The sequence below is a fragment of the Chlamydotis macqueenii genome, chromosome 13 (assembly GCF_036417535.1).
Source record: "Chlamydotis macqueenii isolate bChlMac1 chromosome 13, bChlMac1.mat, whole genome shotgun sequence".
Lineage (NCBI taxonomy): Eukaryota > Metazoa > Chordata > Aves > Otidiformes > Otididae > Chlamydotis > Chlamydotis macqueenii.
Genome location: NC_141568.1, coordinates 18,334,396 through 18,340,000, shown reverse-complemented (window position 1 = coordinate 18,340,000; position 5,605 = coordinate 18,334,396).

Below are 5,605 nucleotides of genomic sequence, written 5' to 3'. Positions count from 1 at the left end.
GGCGGGAGGGTGCAGGGCACGAGGTCCAGGACAGTGTCTGGCACACAGAAAGGGTTTTTTTGCAAACTCCGTGTGCTCTGTTGGGGTTATACTGCTTTATAAAGTAGGCCTGTTGTAGTTACAGTTAGTGTTTCAGTGCTTTCCTGTGCTAAGGCAGTACATCACCGTGGTGTGGGGGTCATCCGGAGCTCACAGGTCAAAGCAGAGGGGCTCAACAAGTAAGAAGTTAGAGATCATGTTTTTGGCACCACCACGTAGAAATGAACAAACCAGCACCAAAACCCTCACAGCCTGGGTTTTGATCCACCTCTGATGTGCCGGGCCATGAGAACCCCTTGTTCTGCTTTGCTATGGCTGTAAATAGTCCTGGGAGTAAAGATATACGGAATGGTAAACTGGGGTGAAGGCAAACTAACCCACTGTCTTTACTCCCTGTACATCTATTCAAAAGGGATTAAACTGGAAATAATTGAATTTGCAATGTATCATCAGCCTAACAAAACCAAAAACTCTTGGCTGGGGTGTTGCATTTTTCTAGTGAAAAAAAGTAAAACAAAAATGCAGTTTGCAGGTGTAGAATATTAGTGGCCTGATCAACTGCCTTTGGACAGAAAAGGGAACAGGAGGAACTGGGCAAGTGTGTGTAAGAATAGGAAAAGATATAGAAGAGTATTCTAACTTTTTATTTTTAAGAGAAATTTAATTTCAAAAATTACATAATATTTGTAATTATCTGTATAGGTATCTATATATGTATCTATGGGTAGCTATGGTTTATAGGTATCTGTTCATGTGTCATTCATCTGCATGCGTCCAAACAACAGAACGACGCTTCTCCGCAGGGCGAGGTGGGAAAGCGGAGGCGGGTGCCAGGTGCCCCAGGCGGGGCTGCAGGCAGCTCTGGGTCCCTCAGCCCAAAAGCCTCCAGGAATGCCCCAGATGGGGCTGGGGAACCAGTGGGACAGCACCTGCTGAGGTCTCGCCCTTTCCAGCTCTCCAGGCGAGTTGGGCAGGCCATTGCCCCAGTAAGCATGCACCTCTGCCTCATGTCCAGGGAGGAGGATGAGGCAGAGGAGAGGTGGGGAAGAGAGGTAACCTGTGCAGCCTAGAGATTAAATCTGGGGCAACTTTTAGCACTGACCTCCTAACTCTACATCCTGTCTTCCCTTGCACCTCATTACTCATTGGGCTGTCGAGTCTGGACTCCAGCCTGCTAGATTAAGGACTGCAAGTTTATTTAAAAGGAAACAAAATAAAAACACGCCAGTTTTCCTCGTTACTGGCAGCCATCACGATGGCTGGCTCTGCTGGACCACACAGGGAGCAGAGGCAGTGGCACGTTGACAATTAACTCGCCCGTCAGTGCGGGCTGGGAGCACCGCAGGGCTTGGATGCTGCGGAGCATTTTTCAGCGCTAACAAGGAGCTGGGCTATCTTTGCAGAGGTGCAGTTACGTAGTGCGTCACTCTGCCCCAAACCCAACGCAGCCAAGCCCAGTTCCCAGGCGGCAGCCCCCCAGTTCTGCAGGGGCTCTCAAGGAGAGGAGGTGCTGGTGCACATGGGTGTGTGCTGCTACCCGCTGGGCTGCCCACCTGCAGCATGCTGGGGGCTCTTCACCCATCGCACAGTGCTTGGGGGTCCAGCCAGGATACGAGAGAGCCTCAGCCACCTGCGTGCCTGGCCTGAGACATCAGGGCAAGACCTGGCCATGGGGCTGCGGCTGAGGGTCTTGGTGTGGGACGGTATCCCCCAAAGGGACAGGGATGGGATTTTACTGAAGGTACAAATAGGTCTTTTTTTTTTTTTTTTTTGGACTGACTGCATTTTGCGTTCTTTTTTTTTTTCAGACTTGAGTTGATGGGTGTTGCACAGAAGAATAATTCTCTTCTTCTGGTCAAAAATGGAGAAATTCTTAGGCGTAAAATCCAGCTCAGCTGTGACCCATGCAGGACCTCATGCTGCCAATACTCTGTCAGGTAATCAAGTTACACAATTTGACTGTACACAAGTAATGGATGCAGTTTGCTTGTTTTTAACGCACTAAAATTGTTTAAACCTGTGAAAGGTCATGGCTTTATAGCCATCTTTGAAATTAGAATGTGTGAAAAGTGACATTTTTTGCATGGAAGTATTTGAACTCATTCAAAAAAAACCTTTGTAGGCTCCACATACGCAGGCAAATGCAGCGATGCAACTGTATGATGGATTTGTGGGTACAGGGACATGAAACCGTAAGCACAGAAAGGCAAACATTCAGGTTCCATTTTGAAATCCTGGACATGAGTAAAATCTTTGTTTCTTATGTTGTGCTGGTCCTGGGCAGCACTGTCCAGCTGGGGATGGTGGGCAGAAAGGCAGAGCTGCATCACCAGGAGGTGTGCATCAGCTAATCACCATCCCAGTGATTGCAGTCACATGTGCCCACTTAAAGAAAGCTCCAACCCACCCCCCCCCAACCCCAAGGCTGCCAGGGCCTTTGGAGCTGCCTTTCTGCTGGGTCTCCTGGAGAAGATGGAAGCGCTGCACAGATGCAAGGTAAGAGAAATGTCTTTATGGGTGTATTATGTTTTTGTGCTTTGTTTAAAACTTAGACTAAGTTACTGTGTCTTTTTTTTATGACTGGGTGGGTGATGTCTCATTGCTTATGAGAATAAAATATTTACACTTTAACTGTCTCTGCTTATAACCTTAACTGTGGGTAACTCACAGCCTGTCTTCAGGGAGTGAGGTCCTCAAGGTGTACAAACGCTGAGCAAATATGAGCACACATGGCCACCAGCATCTCTGTGTTAAATACATGTAAATACATGCCTTAGCACATGGCTGAACTTGTCTGTAAGGCCCAGGCGGATCTAGGCACAAAATCACACAAAATGTGATTCTGTCTGTGTATGCAGTGTAACTTTTCTCTAGGAAAGCTTTGTATTTTTTCCCCGTTGCATGGTTCAAACCCAGCTCGCTGACCGGCTGTGCTCCTCGTACAGCTGTTCAGGCTCTCGCGTGCCTTCAGGCTTTCGTTCCAAGAGCGCTTCTGGTGCCAGAGGGTTTTGGCAACGGTTGTAATGTGAATGATTATTTCCATTGAGGAAACCATTGGTGATAACAGTGACGAGAAGGTATGTGTGGTGTAAGCCGCAGCTTGCTGAAGGCATTAGACCGTGAGGGTATGCAAGGATAGGCTTTAGGTACTGCTAGGGAGGAAGCCGCTCCACAAATGAAATAATGGTGTGTTAGTGGGGAAGTGAACATGCTAAACAGAGTTTAACCCCTGAGCTGCCCCCTGTGTATAAAATCTTTCCAGAAGCCGTAACAGACTTGGCCTGAGCTAGGTGTTCATTCAGCTGATGTAAACACTGTACCCTCTCAGTCTCACCAACCCGATGTATTCACTGAGCGCTGCAGTGTTTTGGCCAGTTTTGTGCCAGTTTGCCTAATACCAATGTGGACGTTATAAAGCTGAGCAGTATTTAAGTTGCTGTGATCTTAAATTTTATTTTCTTAGGCGGCTGCCCAAGCCAGCTTCCATGCTGATCAGTATCTGCTGCAGCCTGGGAATAATCTGACCCCAGCTCCTTGGGTAGGGAAGTAAATCCTTGCTGACATCAATGAACTGAAAAATTCTGAGGCCTGGCAGTGACAAAGGGAATAGTGAATGAGAGCAGTATTTCTTTATATTGATCTACCTTTCCTGCTCATCTACCAATAACACTGGCTGTTTACCCTCTGTAATAAGCTGTGGTAGGTGCTTGCACTGGTACTAGCTTTCCAGTTTTCCCAGTAAGTGCTGGTGTGCAGGAACCAAGAAGCCCTCAAATAAAGAAGCTAGCTAGAACCACATAAATTAAGTGTATTCATATTTTTAAAGCTTGCAATTCAATCTCTTGTCTGACAGATTTAGATCTTGATTTTTATGTCCAAGAATTTCCCTACACAATATTTAAAGAGCTTTCAACGCCACCTATCAGACGTGGGGGAGCACGTAGGAAGGGAACCCTCCTTCAGCCCTTTTCTGAGAAATCCAGGGAGACACTGATGCCTTGGTCTCAGCTCTGTATTTCTTGCCCTTTGAAATGAATTGGAGTCAAATGTGTTCTTTATATTTCCACTTTTGGTGGTATTTGTCAAGCTTGTATTGTGCATCATTGAAGGTAGTAGGGTGTGACCATTTTGTCCCAAAAGTAAATACTGTTTGTCAGTTTACAGTCAAGATTTAATACATTTTAAAGATAGGGGACCAAGGAGCATCTAAATACAGGGTGATTCCGCAGTCTGAAGGAAGTTGAGAGGATGAAAAGTGGTACAACAAAGGTTTATAAGATCAGCAGTGCCATGGAAAAAAATATTTGGAACAAGAATTTAAGAACTCTGTGCATGTTCACACAACGCATAGTAAAACTGTGGAATTCAGTGCTCCAAGATGTTGTGAATACCGAAAGCGTGCATGGCCTTAAAAAGTTGTTATACAAAATAATGGGGGAGTGGGGGTGGTGGAATCTGTCAAGGGCTATTTTATCAATCAAGATACCAGCTCTGGCTCAGCCTAACCAGAGATGCCAAACAGAGAAAGCTGGGAAGCTGTGCTCTGGGAGCAGCAGCATCTAGACACTGTGTTCTGGTCTCTTTGCTCACTGTCTTCCCCAGACAGGACATTTGCTCTGATCCTGGTACGGCTGTTCTTGTGTACAGTGTGGGCTCAGGTTCAGACTTTTAAAAGGCAATGAGAAAACCAGAAAGCATAGATGCATACCTTACTAACAGACTCCGTGCCTGCTCTTCTGACAAGGGAAAGTGTGTGTTTGTCCTGAGTGAGAAGCTGATATTAAGCATACCTTGAGGTGAACTGTACTATGAGCTGAGCACAGGATCCATTTGCAGGGATGTTTGTACTGAGCCAGCTGGTCTTTACTGCGGGAGAAACCAGTCAAAGGACTTGACTTCGAGGACACATTCTTTGAAAGATTCTAAGCTTTCATTTCTTTCAGTTTGATGCAAAATAGCCAAGAAATAGTTCTATATCAAGACTAAATCTCTATTAAAGCTTTAAGCTCTAAATACCATAAAAATTATTTTCAAGCAGAATACGATTTTCTCAAAAGTTGGGATGTGCTGTGTGATGGACTTATCCATGCTGGGTAACCCTGAGCCCTTCAGGGCCTACTTGTGCCAAGCGTGGTACAGACATACAGCGAGATGGAGAGGCAGGTGCTTGTCTCAACACCAAACTGCACTGCTTCAGCTGAAAACCTCTCCCATCATCCCTAAGTGTTCGCAGGCCATGTGGGCTGACCTGTGCCTGGAAACTGGGCAGCTGAGGGAGCCTGAACCACCAGTGCCTCCTCGTTGGCAATTACTGCTTGCAATCCATAAACCTCTGTGGTGGCTGTGGAGGCAGTCCTGCACCGGGTGCTCATGGGCTGCATCTTCTCCTGGCAGCTCGTGAGCTGTGGTGCCTTGGCCGCAGGCCCCCATGCAGGTCCAGTGGAGCTGGACAGCTTTGAAGTGATGATGCTTTAAATACCCTCAGAAAGAATCCACTGAGCCTGCTCCTCAGTCCCCACTGGTCAGGGGGTGCATTCGTTTACATCCCTCTTATTTAAATTATACT